Source organism: Falco naumanni, chromosome Z (genome assembly GCF_017639655.2).
Source record: "Falco naumanni isolate bFalNau1 chromosome Z, bFalNau1.pat, whole genome shotgun sequence".
Lineage (NCBI taxonomy): Eukaryota > Metazoa > Chordata > Aves > Falconiformes > Falconidae > Falco > Falco naumanni.
The window spans coordinates 30,353,662-30,371,319 of record NC_054080.1 but is presented as its reverse complement, the minus strand read 5'-3'; the positions used below and the strand labels follow the sequence as shown (position 1 = coordinate 30,371,319).

General features: G+C 43.0%; 1 long non-coding RNA gene across 1 annotated transcript; it reads left to right on the top strand.

The window, feature by feature from the left end:
- Positions 1-1,326: 1,326 nt before the first annotated feature.
- LOC121081289 lies at positions 1,327-10,547 on the top strand. The gene is made up of 3 exons (XR_005825632.1): positions 1,327-1,953; positions 2,761-2,828; positions 6,619-10,547. It is a non-coding gene; the product is annotated as an uncharacterized LOC121081289 (long non-coding RNA).
- Positions 10,548-17,658: the final 7,111 nt, after the last annotated feature.

Genomic DNA, 17,658 nt, shown 5'->3' with positions numbered 1-17,658 from the left:
TTGGTCTTCAGGCATTAGTGAGACATTTACTTAAAACAATGACTAACCCGGTACTGGCCACAAATCTCTAAAAATATACTAAGACCATGTTAGGGTCATTCCTGAGAAGGTGGCAGTCTGCTACCCAGTGCCCACCAGCATCCTCTGATTTTGCTGATCTGGGGCTTGTATGAGCACCAGATGTGTTCAGATATAGCCACTACCTAATCTGTAGTTCTCTGTCTTGTTCTACAAGCTACACTACTCCAGCTGTCCTACCTGTCTTTCTCATTCTGGCACTGATCTCTTCAGAGGTGTAGTTTTCCCTTTGTGGAAGAATTTATCACCAGGACAGTGTTCAGCATAATTCATTGTAAGCAGCCATCTGGAATAAGCAAGATAGAGGTAAATACGATTTACGTCACGTTCATATCAGGCATTCCTCAGCATGCCAGAAGTCCCCAGTGTCTGCCAGGGGAATATGTGTCTGTTGCCACCATGCTAACCTTGGAAAGACTGTATGTTCTGTTTGGAAAGTGCTCTGGGCAGCACTTGCCAGGCTGAAATGGACAACAGGCATCTACATAAAGTGGCTTTGTGACTGGGATAAGGGTTCCTGCAAGCACAGAACTTCCCACAAAACCTCCAACAAAAGAGACTTCTAGCAAGCTCTACTTAGATCTGCCTAAGTGGAAGAAATGGACAGGACTGCTTTACTCTTTCAGCCAGAGCAGCAGGGCTGCAGATGGGCAGAGTAACTTCCTGCTGGTGTGACCTAATTGTAAGTCTCTCCTCCCTCCGTGCCCCAGAAAGCTGTAAGTCATAGAAGCATCATGTAGTCACAGTGCCTGCGAAGTAGAGTCCTGTGCAGTTTCTTGTCCTCAGTGTGAGTATGTATGCATCACTGAGATCACTGAACACACCGCGGTTGTGTCCAACAGTGCTAAGTATTGGATAGATACATAGAAGGATGAGATTCCTGGTCAGTGGATCTAATAATAAAAACGGTGCTTAGCATCTTTTTAGAGAAGGCCTTGTCCAAAGAAAAATTGGAAATTTGCATGTGAGAGCGACAGGAGCTAAGTTTTCACTGGCCTTGGCCCTGTGATTTCAGGCCACCACTCATGAAGTCTGGTCCACCAAGTTTTCCCCCCGCTAGGGGACTCCACTCTGCAGGAGGATGTAGAGTAGCAATTAACCTGGTCAGGAGTAGCCCACGTTCTTTGTGAAGCCTGCAGGAGTACATCAGCTGGAGACCCATTCGTCTAGAGTCCTTTTTTGGACACTGCTCAGCACCAACTGTAGCAAGGGTGAGAATCATCCCACCAGGTCTGATGCTTAAAAGTTCAGTATCTCTTCCTTAACTTTTAATAGCATTGTTCATTATATTAACTAACACAGCAGCCAGATACAAAGAACCTGGTTTTATAGGAGAAGGGAATGAGGGGAAGTAGGAAGACACTCTTTTTAAAAAATTGTGGTAGTTTGTTATTTTTTAATAACATCCATACCTCATTACAGTAACATTTATGTGAGTATAAAGGTCACCTCTTCAATTAGGTAGAATATATTCAGAACATGAGGACTCATCTCCAGTTTGCCATAGTTATCAATATTAGTGGAAATATTAATCTAATTTTATGGAGATCTCATACTGTTATAGTGTTTAATAAGTAAGATGAAAATAACTCAGATTTGTGAAGATCCATTCCCCTGAAAGGCAATGACATTTAGGAGTACGGTACCACTCCGTAGGAGTACTGAGCTAATGTTACTATAGCGTATGTTTGATTTGAATCATTTGGCCTTTAATCTGTTAAGTAGTTTAATGAGGATGAGAAGTAGCTCTTAAGTTAAACAGGATTATCTTCACTTTATTAGTATGTTTCATAAGGAGTTATGAAGGTTTTTGTATGCAAGGTTTCCAGATACTGAAAGATGCCTGGTGAGGACTGATGTCAGCCCGCATTGGTGGTGAGGAGCTTTCATGCTTGATTATCAGCAGCGCACAGACTACGCATGTTTGTGCCTGCTGTGGATAGTTCTCTACCAGGAGCTGGACCTCTGTGCCTTCTCACAGTGGAGCTGCATTGATTCTAGTGGTATGCAATCAGAGCCTAAGGCCACATGTTAATTTCATTCAGGCAGATGGTAGATGAACCTGGAGCTGAAAGGCTCTGTACCTCCTATGAGCCCCATGAGCTGTCCAGACTCCAGTTTGAGCTGAAGGCTACTATTTTATGCATATAAGGCCCGTGTATTTCCCCTGCATACAGTGTCCTCTCCATCCCAACCATGCTGTGAACCAGCAGGGAGGCTCCAAGCCAAAGCAATAATGTGAATTATACCTCTGACCTCAGGGGATGCCAATGTCTGTACTGTGAAACAGCTGACTTTCCTTACAAGCATTATTGCTCGATGGTGACTGTCAGACCCAGGGACCTTGTGCTGGTTTTGGCTGGGATAGAGTTAATTTTCATCATGGTAGCTCATATGGGGCTATGTTTTGGATTTGTGCTGAAAACAGTGTAGGTAATGCAGGAATATTTTAGTTATTGCTGAGCAGTGCTTACAGAGTTAAAACCTTTTCTGCTTCTCTTGTGGCCCTGCCAGTGAGCAGGCTGGGAGTGCACAAGGAGTTGGGAGGGGACACAGCCAGGGCAGCTGACCCCACCTGACCAAAGGGATATTCTACGCCATATGCCATATGTCAACAGTAAAAATCTGGGGGAAGAAGAAGGAGGGGGGGATGTTTGGAGTTATGGTGTTTGTCTTCCCAAGTAACCATTACGCATGGTGGAGCCCTGCTTTGCTGGAGACAGCTGAACACTGCCTGCCCATGGGGAGTGGTGAGGGAATTCCTTGTTTTTGCTTTAGCTTGCAAAACTTGCTGGCTTTTGCTTTACCTATTAAACTGTCTTTATCTCAACCCACGAGTTTTCTCACTTTTACTCTTCTGATCCTCTCCCCCATCCGACTGCAGTGAGAGTGAGCAAGCAGCTGCACTGCTTAGTTGCCTACTGAGGTTACACCATGACAGACTCCAGTTGGAAAACGTAGTCAGCTCATGGACATGCTTTCTTTTTGTGTCATTGGTGAGGCAGAGTTGAGGGAACATTCCTCCACTGACACTGACAGAACAAGCTGTGCTCCAACAACTCTGCTGCCTTCCTGGGAGCTGGAATGTAGAGCTGGGAAAAGTGCTATCTCAGCAATAGCAATTGTAGCACCATTTGAGCCCTATGTGGCTCTACGCACTCTCTTTGCAGTTTTGATAGGGAAGAAAAGCTTGCAGCACATGATGCGCTGAAACCTGTAGCACTTTGACACTTCTCTGCTTTAGAACCTGAACTTCAGAAGAGTAACATAAACTTCAGGATTATTGCTTTAATAGTGTGAATCCAAGCAGCTGAGTAGGAAGTAGGACTGATTTTCTGATTTTCTGTTATGTTAGCAAATTAGATTAAAGTTACAGAGAACCCATGCTCTTTCCCTCATTTTTTGCAGTTAGAAGATGGTAATTTGACAGGATAGGCCTGGGTCTAACTCAGCTGGGTAGCTCCCATATATTTTTCTTCCCCTCAAACCTCCCACAGCTAAAGCAGATGACCTCAACAGACCACTGTCAAGCGTATTCTTCCATGTTAAGGCCAATTGATAAATCTCTAAAAAAATGATACAAACGCCATGGAAGCATGGGGCATTAATCAGCAGTGCAATCAGTGATGCTGTAATAGCACTCTTGCAGTTCTGAGACCTGTTCACACATTTTCAGCAAATTCCAAGTGCTTAGTTAGCACCCTCTGTCTGGGCTGTACCATCCACCGTATGGACAGCATTATCAGCTGCTGGGTTTCTGCACTGTACCAGACCAGGTTGTGGTCAAAGTCCTTCGTGGCTGTTCTGCAGGTTTGAGCATAGAGCAACCATGCTCTTGGAAGGTTCCCCAGATTAGACAGGAACACATCAGTAGCTGCAGGCTTTAAAATGTCTATTGAATGATTTTGAGTTGTAATGCACAGACACGATCATCCTGGATGGCTTTGGTTTTTAATGAACAACCATGGAGAAAATGTACACTCAGCTTATTTTGTCCTCAGAGGTACTGCTCTTGTGTTCTTCTAGGACTTCTGTGGGTTCATTACACAGTACCATATGCTCCTGAAGAATTTTTCCTACTGAATTGTGGACTTGTTCTGCTGATCGTTTGCAGAGAGATCTGGACCTCAATAGTGAAGTGGCTTAGTTGAGGTGTATGTCCTCAGTGCAAAATATGAGAGGGTCAGCAGCTTGCACTGAAGCCTCATTCCAGCTGAAAACCTGAACACCAGGTTCAACTGCTCATCTTGTTTAGGATCACCCTTTGTCTTCAAAGGAAGCAGCTGTGTACATGAAAAGGAGTGGAACAGAGATCCAGCTGCGACTATGAACCTGAATTTAGTAAACAGCAAAGATTCAACTGAAAGGGACAAAGCAGTCAAGAAGCAGGGAACAAACCAGGAATGGAGCATTTTTATTTTAATTTGCCTCCCTGTGCTTCAGGATTGCAGTAGCTACATTTAGAGCCTGGGAACAGAAGCCCGGCATCCCAGGCAAACACATGAGGAGTGATGACAACAGCAGGAAAGAAAGGCAGCCTGCTTGGGTAGCATGGCCAGGACAGACTTTCCCAACACAGCACCACACACCCTCAGAGCTCAGCCCCTTCCAGGGAGCTTGTGCAAACGCAAAGGTTGGCCCCAGCACTGAATTCCAGGGTCTCTCTGCTCCTCGACGCTTTAGCAAAGGTATTGGAATAAGGCTTTGCTGAAACAAAACTAGTTTTCTGAAAAGCCGCCTTTTTTTGTCTGAAACACTGACTTAAGTGTATAAATTTATTTGTGTTTATTTCCCAAGTGCCTTGTTTGGAGCTTGGAAACATGGGGAAAGGCTTTTTTGTTTTGTTCAGTTTTGTTTTGATGGAACACAGGAGCCAGCTGTGCAAAATGGAGTAGGGTTGAAGTATTTACAGCAACGCAACTGGACAGATCTTTTTAAATTTTTTTATTTATTTATTTTTGTAATGTCTTATGCCCCCTTATAGCAAGTCACAAATACCCTGGCTTGGCAGGTAGCAGAATACTCAGTCAACTCCTGGGCTGAATGTGTTGCTGTGTATGCTTCACCCAGGGTGCCTGCCACACTACCTTCTACTGTAAATGGACTTCAGACCAATGTTTTAAAGGGTAATAGTTTGCCTTGTAATGCAGTAATAATACAGAAATGGTCCTTGAGTGCATTTATTCTTTAAGTGAAGCACAAAATGCACAGTAATTCATGGAGTTTCATTTGACAGACAATGAATAACTCTTTTGCACACCAAGTTTAATAGATATTTTTCTCACCATGCATACTCTGAAAGCATGATAGGATTAGAATCTTCATCTGATTCTCAGCTTTCCATCCTTCTCTCTCCTGTCCTCACCATTCATTCATCTTCTTTACTTGGAGCTGTCTCAGTCTGTATTATGATGAGTGCAATGTAAAGTTTTTGACTTTCAGGCCAGCACTTCATCTGGGGTAAATTACTAGAGCTCCATGGAATTATGGAATTCAGCAGCGCTATGTGCATTTATGGTGCCAACATCATGAGTAATTTTCTTTTCCTCCTTGTGTTCCAGCGTTTATTGATACCTCCCTTTGTCTCCTCCTAGTCTCAGATGTTCTCTTCAACTTGCTATGGTCTTACTCCACAGGACCACAGACATCTGTGCTCTTGCTATTTCTGTCTCTGGAGATGACCCTGCGTATTATCACATTCTCCATGGCTCTGCTTTGTGTCCTGGCTTTGTTTTTTCATAGCCTGGCTTTATTTTTGGTCATTCTACCATGACAGCCCTCACTGGTATTCTAAGGACCTGCATATAGCTAAACCTAAAGATCTCACTTCTGTCCTCTTTTCTGTTCTCTTCAATTCTACCTGTCCAGTCTTTTATCCCCACTTGGATGACTGATTTAAATGAAATGTCATCAAGAGAGGGAAGGTCACAATCAGAGATCTTCTCCATTTAAATGGCAGCAAAGCTCCCTTAACTGTGCCATGGAGCCAGAGATCCGGCCATGTCTCTCTTCCTTCCCGCGGTGTGGTATTCTCAACATCCCAGGCACACAAGGAGCTTTGAATTATTTTTAAGGAGGAAATGTTGTTAATTCTTCTGTTCTGGTATTAGATTGTCCCATGTCATCTGAACGGCTCTGAATCCCTGACCTTGTATCTCCCACCTAGACAGTGCTGCTCTTCAAAAACTCCCTTCATGTGCTTTGAGCTTACAGCAAAACAGAGTCTTGTTTCTCCACAACTATGAGACCCTCACTTTCTCATTTCTTCAGATCATTGTGAAGGTTATTACATTGCAATTGTAATACACAGCAGTAGCCAGAGACCTCTGTCAGGTTGAACATTTTGCTGTGCTGGTGATGTACAATTGACAAGTTCCCCTAGCCCATAAGTTTATTTGGCTGCCAATATAAAATCTAATTATGTTGGTTTTCATGTCCTTTTTTCCTTCTTTTGGGACCTCCTCTGCTTCCCATATCTCAGTTTTCTATTAAGATGAGATCTTCTTGTGTTTTCTGAATACTGCATATCTAATCCTCAAGGTCTCTGGATTTCTACTGTCACACCAGCAAGTATTTCTGCAGTCTTCAGTCCTTGGAAGTGCCCTCTCAGAAGCTGTGTTTTTTTCCTTTCTAGTTTATTACAGTATTTGCGCCAGTGATCTGGGGTTGCTTCATACTTTGGAGTCAACAATTACTTGGATTGTTTCAATACACTTGTTTTTATTGCCCCCTTCGCAACTCCGTAGTTTTGGATGGAGTTACATCTGTGCTTTTGCAAAGGCTGACTATCATCGTCTTACATGGAATGAAGGACTTATCTGCAAAGGGGCAGCAAAAACTGGTCTCAGGTGAACTTAATAGAGCATTGCATTCAGTATTTTCCTCCTAGGAAAGAAATCTCTGTGCCAGGACCAAATGCCAGGACCAGCAAAATCCTTCCCAGATGGTGTCAAGTAGATGTTGCTCTGTTTCATTTCTATTTGGAAATGGGTGATGCAGAAGTAAACCCTGGCTCTGAGGGGCGCTGTGCTCATGAAGACCTCTGAACTGTCCCGGTCAGAGGCCACATGGGGAAAGCATTGGGAATGTATTCAGTGTAGCCCCTTACAGCTGATTTGCTACATCTTACCGAGAGCTGGGTGCAGCTGCCAACCACGGTGGTATGGCTATGGCTATGCTTGCCTACCTTTTTTCCCCCGTTTCCATTTGTTCCTGTTCTCTAAGTTTCCTTCATGTTTGTATTCTCAGTGTAATGGAAGCAGCATTACAGACTACAGATTCTAGATAAAGACAAAGAAGGTGAGACTTTTCAAGGATAGGAGACGAACAGGGTGGAAAAAAACACAGTAAGGAAAAGCTGATTAATGGTAGTTATGATATCAGTAGACTTGGATTCTTTGCTCCTTAGCTGCAGAAAGCATGGTGTGAAATGAAGAAGGAAGTTCAAGCTTTTACATCAAAAGTGATTTACAGTATGAATGTGCAGCCAGTATGCAAGGCGTGGAGAGAAGGGTGTTGGAGGAAACGAACACTGCCTGATACGCTTCCAAAAACAGCAGTTCGGGGGCAACTCTAATGCCTAACCTGAGACAATTTCCAATATCTGATTTTCAAGGAGTGCAGCTCAGGATTTTTTTAAAGTTGGACACTGTTAGGGTCTTTATGGGCTGATAGGTACCCCATCTTACTTTCAAAAAACAACTTGGGATCACCAGCAATAGGAAGAGCAGCAGGGGCCATTCCTGAATCAAATGATGAGACAAAGATTCCTGGGACAGCACACATCAATCAAGATACACTGTATGAAACTTCTGAAAGATGCAATTCCCTCCACAAAGCTGTGTTTTGTTGTAGTGAGTGTAAAGTAAGGACTTGTAAAATACTAGTCTTAATTACTGGCAATGGTCCTTATAGCCAATAAAATTAACTCTGACTGTAAAGAGTTTGTAAATTAAGGAGCCAAAGAATGCAGCACTGATCCCTGATCTTCGTGATCTGAACAGTACAAGTAAAAAATTGTCTTTTCTAAGGTCTGTGCACCCAGACTGATCCATATGAAAAACAACATCTTTATTCATGCAAAACAGCCAGTGGCTCTGTTCCTGTCAATGGCTCTATCACCATCAACTTTACAGCAAAGACAATTTCGCCTGCTGGGTGGGGTGATGATAGGTATTATGGTATATATGGGAAGCATCCAGGACACTCTGATGTGTGTTTCAGCAGCCAGTGAAAAGCAGCACCTCAGACTAGCTAGCTGCCCACATGCATACAGTGTGCTGAAGAAATTATGTCGTGGTTTAACCCTGGCAGCAACCAAGCACCGCACAGCTGCTCACTCACTCTCCCCGTACCCAGAGGGTTGATAAAGCCTTGGGCTCTGTATTGCTGCTCTTACCCTTCGTATATGGAAAGTGTAAGGGGAGGCCTTCCTTTCTCAGAGGTCTTCTGCACGTCTCAGGCTAGACGATGGAGAAGATGCAGCACAGCCCAAGCATGCGGTTAAAACAGGCACAGAACAAAACCTTGTCTCCCAGCTGTGTGCTAGTAACAGTCTGTCCCAGCCGGGGGACCTGCAGTGTTCAGACAGCTGCAGTACAGCCCCACATCTGCTCAGGCTAGGAAGGACACTGTGGGGTGTCCATGCTGTGAAGCTGTTGCATAGGCAGTAACAGCACAGCAGTGACACAGTGGCTTAGCAGCTCCAGTAGGTCAGGAGCCTTCTGTCATCAGGGTGGGGGCTATTTGACCCTTCAAAGGAACTACACCACTGGCACATAAAGCTATCACAGACTGCATTGTCTGCACAGGGTGGCGACGAGTGGCTTTCATGTCTCTCAGGGTCATTGGTGAGACCCCTGAATATGGTTATAGCATGCTCAGTTTGCAGAGCGTTTCCATGCAGCAACAGAACCCTCTTTTGCTCACATGTACCCAGGTGACTCGTATGCCTCTACATGGGATGATACCCCATGTGATTGAGTCTAAACTACAAGACTGAGGTTATGAGACACAACTTTACTCATATGCAGGAGTATGTGTGAGATAATCAAAAGAAGATTCAGATGGCCAAGGAGACAAATTATTTCTAGACTCATTAACTACTTTTCCAGTGTTCTGCCCCATCTTAGTTTCTGCTAGCACAGAAAAAAAGGGCAACCTCTGCTCATCCTGCCAACAGGGAGATAAATATTTCTTATGGAGAGCTCTTTTGTTCTTTCTGACTGTGAAGAGGAGAGACTGGCAGACTCATAAGAGACAGCAATGATTGCGATCCCACTGCACAGCTTAGGTTAGGTCTTCTAAGGAAAACACAGACTGAAAATTTAAGCTCTCCTCCTACTAGATGCCAGATTGAGTATAGGAGAGGATTTGTAGTCTGCTGTAAAGCCTGCATTTGTGTCCAAATTTACCTCCTTTCCTGAAGCTAGGCTTCCCACTCACCAGCATACCACCTGCACTTTCCCTGGAACTCAGTTTGCCCTCATGTTCTGTGCAGCACGGTCTTTTGTGTTCTTGCCCTTCTCTTACATCCTGCTACGTTACAGCAGATGTTACCAGCCAGCTGAATGCAGGCAACCACTTTTTGCAGGTTTAACCTCTGGGTATGATCAGCTGTCCTGTGCATCCAAGATGCTCAGAAGCTTTCAGGGATGCCTTGCTGGATGTCTTGGCACTCACAGAGCACCTGACATAGCTGTAAGTTCCCAAAGCTCATCTGAAACGTCTCCTTGCTGGAAACACTGCAGAGACATTCCATGTGGATCTACGCTTCCTGTGGGCAAGGTAGTACTATCCACATTGGTGTACTCAGCTCACAGACATACATCTGAAATGTGCGTATATGTCACACATGGCAAAGTAAATAGCTGTTGTTACTAGCCCGTGTTGAAGCATGGCTACCAGTGTACTTTGGGCAAACTTCTTGCCATATCTCTTTCCCAGATATTGCATCATAGTGTATCAGAAATGTATGTAGAACCAACTCAAGACCTATAAGGACTCCTCTTAAAGCTAGGTTTATATTTACTTACTCACTGACAGGGGTCCACAGTGCAGTTAAAAGAAGTATTCAGCATGCAGTCTTTCACTGTGGTCATTTTTCAATTTTATATCACAAGGTGCCTTTAAATACTCTGTGTTCCCCAAAGGACAGAAAGGTACAGGAAAGGAGGGAGAAAAAACAGCCATTTGACTAGGAATAGAGGGATTGTCAATCGTAGTAACTAAAGTTGAGTTCCACGGGGAGAAAAGGGCAGGCTAGACTAATCCACTTTGAGCTATAGCATCAACAGAACATTAGCACTTTTTTGTCTAGGTAACAGAATTTATTGTTTGCTTTATTTTATCTTTCACAGGCTTTGTATGCACATTCTCAACAGCTGCACACTGAAGTAATTTCTCCTATCCTAGGCTGAAGTTTCCTGGAGAAAATAAATCAGAAATTAAAAAAGTGTTTTTGAATGACAGAAACCATCATTGGTGACCGTGTGGTTCTAAGGCATAGAGAGAATTTACAAGATGTCTATAAAATAAGGACATTCAGAATTGACAAGCTTTGATTCTCAGTACCTCTGGAGGCTGCATTTCACTTAGGCGTATTAGCAAGTAGTAAAGAAATTAACCATTCATCCACTAAAATCAGAAAGCACACCTACAGAGGCACTGATTACACTGTGACATTTATCTCCTCGCTTGACAGATCTACAGTATCTCACTCATACACATGCATTTTTTTGCTTTCACTTGCTGCATCAGTTTGGTGAAGATAAGTCATTGAGAAAGGGTTCTGCCAAATGGAGTGAGAACATCCTGCTGCGGTAATGGAGAACCTGCACTGAGCTTCCTTCTTTTCTACAGTTAGACCCTGATACCCGTATTTGCACTCACATGCAAATGTCCGTTTGTACAGAGAAGGAAGCCTAGGGTGAGTGGCAAAGACTGCCATTGCTCATTTTACCTACTAGTCTTCCAAGGCTTTTTTATTTATAAATGAAAAAATGCCCATTAGCAAGAGCAGGTCAAATTCAGGTATTATGACTAATATATACGCATCTGTGGTGGAGCTGAGTGAGGACTGAGGCAGAGTCAGAGGCATTTGTACTTGGAAAGCATTTCAAAATGAAATTTGAAATCTTGGTGTGATAAAGGAGTTCAGATAACCTCACCACCTTCTGGAACTGATAGGGACATTCTCTAAGAAAATGAATTCCAATGGGTTGATTTATGTTCCTGCTGGTGCTTGGTGGATGGGTATAATGGTGTGTAAACAAGAATGTGCACAAAGTTTAGGTCAAGCTGACCCACCCTCTCAAGTCCTTAAATGACCCACTCTCCCAAGTACCCACCCTCTCAAGCCATCAAAACTGATGAATGAAAGGACTTCTCTGATCAGGGGAGTCAACCTTGGGAAAGAGAGAACTGGTCATGATAGCACTGCTACCTAAATTATGCAGAAAGAAGCCCCCAAGTGAGAAGGTTCTGGCCACAAGAGGAGATAATCTGATAAGGTGTTGCAATCTACAGAAAATTAGTTGAAAGCAGAACAAAGATAATAGTGGTAGTGGGATATTGCGACCTGCTCCCTCCACCCTGCTGAGAGAGGGCAAACCTCTGCTTGGGCAGCCTGAATAGCTGGGAAAAACCTCCAGAAAACCTCCAGCATGCTACCTGAGGCTGTGCGCTAGTTTGCGTTAGAAGAGAGAAACTTGTACCCAACTCTGTGTGTAAATGAAAATTAGTATTTCCTGTACTAATAATGTGCAAGTACTCTGCTGTATATAATGTGTGGCCTCAAGTAACTTGGTGAGCATGTTAGGAGTAAAGATCCCCCATGCACGCAGCTCTGCAACAAACCAGTGTCGGCTTTCTAGACTGTTGCTGTGTGTATACATGTACATATGCATATGCACATACATGTACATGTACACACACAAATACACATGGAGGCATATTGGATAAAAATTCTGGATATGCAGAAACTTCATAAACTCAGAAAAGTCCCCTGTAAATAAGGTGACAGTCCTTTTTTCTTAAACACAGCTTTTGCCTATAATCAGTCATGTTCACTGCTAACTGGGACACAAATCACACCTTGCTCATTGCTGCTTCCTAGCTCCTCATTAGAGATGGCCTGAGCAGCCTAGTGCTGCTCCCTGGAAAATGCAGATTCCAAATCTGTACTGCTGGCTATCTTAATCCTAAGAACTCTTCTGTTGTTTATCCATTCAGCACATAGAAGAACATAAATGATGTTCAATAACAGCAGTCACAGGTTTCATTTTGAAGATGTGGGCAGATTAATGCAGTGATGCTTCCTTCCCCTTCTCCTTTCCTCCATTCAGGCCAAGCAACATCAGAGTCTGATTTACTAGTGAGAAACTGAAAGTCGTTGAACAACAGTCCTCACATGACAACTTTATAAGTCTTCTAAGTGTCAGAAGCAGGACTGCATTTTGGCTGTTGGAACATGTCTGGTTTCAGCTGGAATAGAGTTAATTATCTTCTTAGTAGTTGGTACAGTGTTGTTTTAGCTCTGATGTGAGAACAATGTTGGTAGGACACTGATGGTTTTAGTTGTTGCTGGGTGATGTTTATACTAAATCAAGAACTTTTCAGTTTCTTGGGCCCTGCCAGCCAGGGGGCTGTCGGGCACGGGAGATTGGGAGAGGACACAGCGGGAACAGGTGACCCAAACTGGCCAAAAGGGTATTCCATACCACAGAACGTCATGCTGAGTATATAAGCTGGGGGAAGAAGAAGGAAGGGGGGGACATTTGGAGTGATGGCTTTTGTCTTCCCGAGTAACCATTACACATAACGGAGCCCTGCTTTGCTGGGGATGGCTGAGCGCCTGCCTGCTGATGGGAAGCAGTGAAAGCATTCCTTGTTTTGCTTTGCTTGTGTGCGTGGCTTTTGCTTTATCTATTAAACTGTCTTTATCTCAGCCCACGAGTTTCTCACTTTCGCTCTTCTGATCCTCTCCCCCACCCCACTGCAAGGGAGTGAGCAGGCAGCTGCATGGGGCTTGTCTGCTGGCCAGGGTTGAACCATGACAGAGCATCAGAGGAGTAAAGAAGTCTAGATAACAGGAAAAGCCTTATAAAGTTTTAATTTATGTTTTGTACATTTGTGATTATTATAGATGAAAAATGACAAAAATATATTGCTTAATGCTTTATGTTTGAATTAGGTTAATTTTTTTTAAAGACAAATCATCATCACCTAAAGCCCAGCAAAAAGTTTACAATAAATCTTGCTTACATTAACACTTGTTCCATAAAATATACAGATAGCATGATTAAAACTCCAGCCTGCTTAAAATATTAAAATCCCAGCTTCTCGTGGTCTTACTGAGAGCTGAAGGAACTCAGATGTGTGACCGTAGGAAAGTATGAGTGCACTTAGAATTAAAATTGAGAAACTAGAAATAAACAGAAGAAAATAATGGTTTCAGAGGAATGTATTTAGAACATGATTTAGTGCAAGTAAATTACTAATGCTTTAAACTGCCTCCTTTTAATCTCTGCAACATTTCTGTGAGCCTTTGTGCAATGGATGGTGGGCTTCATATGCTTGCTGTTGGAACTAAGCTTAAAGAGATTCTCACAGCAGCAAACTGTAGAAATGACACCAGCAGCATAACAGTGATTTACATGGATCGGTAATGTAAAGGCCTAGTTCAGATTTTTTTTGTCAATCATATTGTCTTGCGTGGAGGGAAAGAAATTGCACAGGCAAAATATCACTTATTAAGATGGAAACTTGGTTCAATTGTTAAGTACAAGTGCCCACCTTCTAGAAGTAAAAGTAAAGCCAAATACTGCTTAATGGACTATAGATATATATATCTCTATAAAAATTTAGAATTTTCTTTCCTCCTTAACAGGAGGAAAGAAATAGCAGACGTATCTTTAAAACAATATAAAATGACCTCATGTGGTTTATTCTGTTTTGACATGTTCCTTGCCAGAAAGGTCCACAGAGGCCAGAACCCTGCTTAGCAAACTTCATAGCTACAGCTAAAGTATTGCACCACAGGACAAGCAGTAACTAAAACTTGTGTTTATTCCAGGAAAATGCAAGAATATTTAATATGGATACACAGATATGGTATAGAACTGAAACAGCAACAGTTATAACTGATACACAGAGAGCGCTAAGTATTCTCTTTACTTGTTGGGGCATAAACAGTCCTTAGAGTACATCTGAAAGCGCAAATCAGATCTTGCTAATTTTTTGAGTCACCAGGCTGGCTAAAATTTGCCCTGCAATGGAATGATCATCTAGACACAGCTTACCTTTAAATTTGACATCAAACAACACTGAATAAAATAATAAAATTAAAGGCATATGCAAGTAGAAGTCTCAACTGAAAATGAAATGCATGAATAAAATTAAGCAGGCCAAAGTGTTCCTGCATGCTAATTCTTCCCTGCATCATCAAAATTAATTAAGAGGAAAATAAATCATGCTGTAGAGAAACAGAGGTAAATTCAGATGCTTTCAGGAAGATAGCTGAGCTTTATGCATAGACATTGCAGTTTCCTGTAAATATTGAGCCCAAATCTGAAGTGCTCGCTCACAGCACTTACCCTGGGGTGGTCTCAGTGGAAGGGCAGAGGAAGACAGTCTCCAGCATGGACATAAGCACCAGAATATATCTCATTCTCTTGTTTTGAATATGGGCACGCCAGTTAAATTGATTTTTGGCCCTTCCTGTGCTTTGCAGTTGATAGTAAGGTTATGAAAATCCCCGATCACCAGCACTGCTTCCCTTGTCTGGAAGGTGCTGTGTGGATACACTATATATGGTGATACTCTTCTGGCCCTGCTGCTGGAACACCTCGGGTACACACTGGGGACTCAGGGCACATAACCAGTCCAGACTGCAGCCTAATTTTCCCAAACATTTTAAAAACAAGTAAATAGCTGCAAAAATATTCTACAATGCAAAAAAGATAAGAAAAATAGGAAAGAAAGCCAGTGCTTTGTCTGTACCTTCATATTTGAAGCATTTTGAGCAAGACTGGGCATTGTGAGAAGAGCACGAGATTGAAATGTTAGTTTTCTAATGAGACCAAATTAATGGTGTGTAATTTCTGTGAAGTGTTAAATTGACAAAATGATCTGCCAAGCCAGACCATTTGCTTAGCGGCTTGAAATGTTTGCCCTCTATAATGGTAAGATACCTGACAACTAAACTTGTGCACAGCTGCTATAGATTGATCAGTTTAAGTTACTTTGCTTGAACTCCACTGTTCTCTCAAGACCAGGATGGCTGCAAGAAAAGAGCATGGGAAGGAAACAACGTGAGAAATCTGCTTTCCTATTTTTCCCAGCTTAATTAGGAAACAAGAGGAGAAAGAATAATTATAATCATGCTGCCAGCCCTAAGGTCAGAAACACATATGTGAGGACGCTACTGCAAGTGGAGGAAAAAGTATGGGGTTAAATAATACAGCTGCCCTGTAATACAGCAGTCCTCCCAGGTCTCAAGCCTATTCCCACCACTATTCCTAGGCAGGGTGCAATGCTATGAAAATTACGGCAGACTGATCCCACAGTATGTTCCTGTCATTTGTCTCTGGGGTCTTGCTGTTTGGGATCAGGCCAGGTCCCCAGAAAGGGGGGGGACCCATCAAGCAGCTCAACAGCCAGAGAAATGCTTCTCTAATTGCCCTGCAGGTCTGTACTGTTTTGCTTCCTCTGAAGATCCATTCTAGGAGTTTTCTCTCCTCTGATTTTTGGGATATTGCCATTCAACTGGGAAACCACTCTGCTCTGTGCTTGTTGAAGGGTGAACAAAATGGGCAAACTTACGCTAATGCCCAGCAACTGTATTCTTAGTCATAAATCTTCTTAGTCATAAATCCTGGATTCCATAGCTAACCTATGCTTTGAGTTAACAGCATGATATAATCTGTCTTCAGAAGTGATCAGATCTTCAAAAGTCACTTTCTGGTGGTGGCAGGGGGACATTGGTACTATAATGACTCCTGAGACAGAAATCATCAGTTGATTGCTGTCTTCCTGGAACACAACAGCTGTGGACCAAATCCTATAGAAAAAGGATGTGAAACTGAGGAAATACAACTGATTTCTTTAGGGTTATGTGTCTCTGTTCTGCTGCATATTTTGTAGTACCATGGACATTGTCTCCCACATTTCCTGGGCACTGACTGCCATCTGCCAAAAACAGAGACCAAAAAGCAGCCATGTGCATGTCATATCACACCCCTGCATCCTAGGCTGTAGGAATGGCCAGACAGTAGTGGCACAGGCAGAGCCAAGGCTGTCATCACTAGATTTGCAAAACAGGGACATGGTCCCTGATCTAGCAGATGAGTATTGAGTGCTCCCCTGGTGGGAAGTTATTTGCTATCCTTAGATCAGTTGGAATTGAGGGAAATAGTTCACTTCTTCTTGCTCTGCTGTGTTTGTTTGAGCAGGAAATGTATCCTGCCAGAAAAGCACATGGCACAGACTCCCACCCTCTAGGTCCTAAGGCAATTCAGGTTAGGCAAATAGTGGTGAGATTTCCGCTTGCTGGAAATAGGCAAAGCAAGCAGTAGTCTTTCTGTGTGATACAGTGGTACCCTGTTACCTTCTATTACCCCTGGCCGTGGTTTCTCTGCCTTAACCCCATCTTAGGGAATTTTCCCAGGTCTCAACTTCATGCAGAAGACTCTATGATCTTCCTGAGCTTCATTGTTTCTTTTCCTCCTTCACACTATAATTAAGTATTTCAAGCTGTTTTAAAGAACAGTGTATCATCCTGAGGTCAGTCTGAATGAGATTTCTTCTGGGAGTATGAGGCTTTGACAAGGGCTATAAAGCCCCTCTAGTCCCTTTTAATTCTGACCCACAATGATATACTTTAGAATTCAGTTCATGATGTATATATTTATATTAAATGACTGCAAATACTGGTCTGCACAACTGAGTCTGTTACTTTGTCAGATCACAGAGTCAAACACCTCTAGTTAGATAAGGCTAAGAACTAACTCTATTAAATAGAAATGACAGCAGACCCAAATTCTCCCATTCAGACCCTAAAGGGGTGATTTTAGGAATCGATATCTGGGCCTGACTCAGAATTTTACAGCTGATAAATATTTCTGTAGTCAACTAGATTGAAGTCTCAAATTTGGGCATACTTGGCTTGGGAAACAAAGATTCAGCTACAGGGCCATCCATCATGGTCTCAGGCCACATGCTCGCTGATGTAGGCTGCACTACCTTCCTGGTGAGCTGGATTTCTTTTCCAGGTTCTTGATCCCACAGGCAGCTGAACGCTTCCTTGTCTCAGAGTCAAGGGTGCTCAGTACTTTGGAGCGCTGAGCCATGGACCGACAAACAGGAATGAATGAACCCTGCAGCAGGCTGTGTTTTGCTCTTCCACTGGCAGGAAGGGGAGTCTGACAGGTGAAATTGTCCCTGACAGCCCATGACAGACACAGGTCTCTGTGTGACCGACTGTTCCGTGGTCGCCTTCTCTTTCATTTCAGAGCATGTGATGATGAATAAAGAGCTGCACAAGGGGATATCCCTATTACACCCTCCTTAGATCTCACTCCA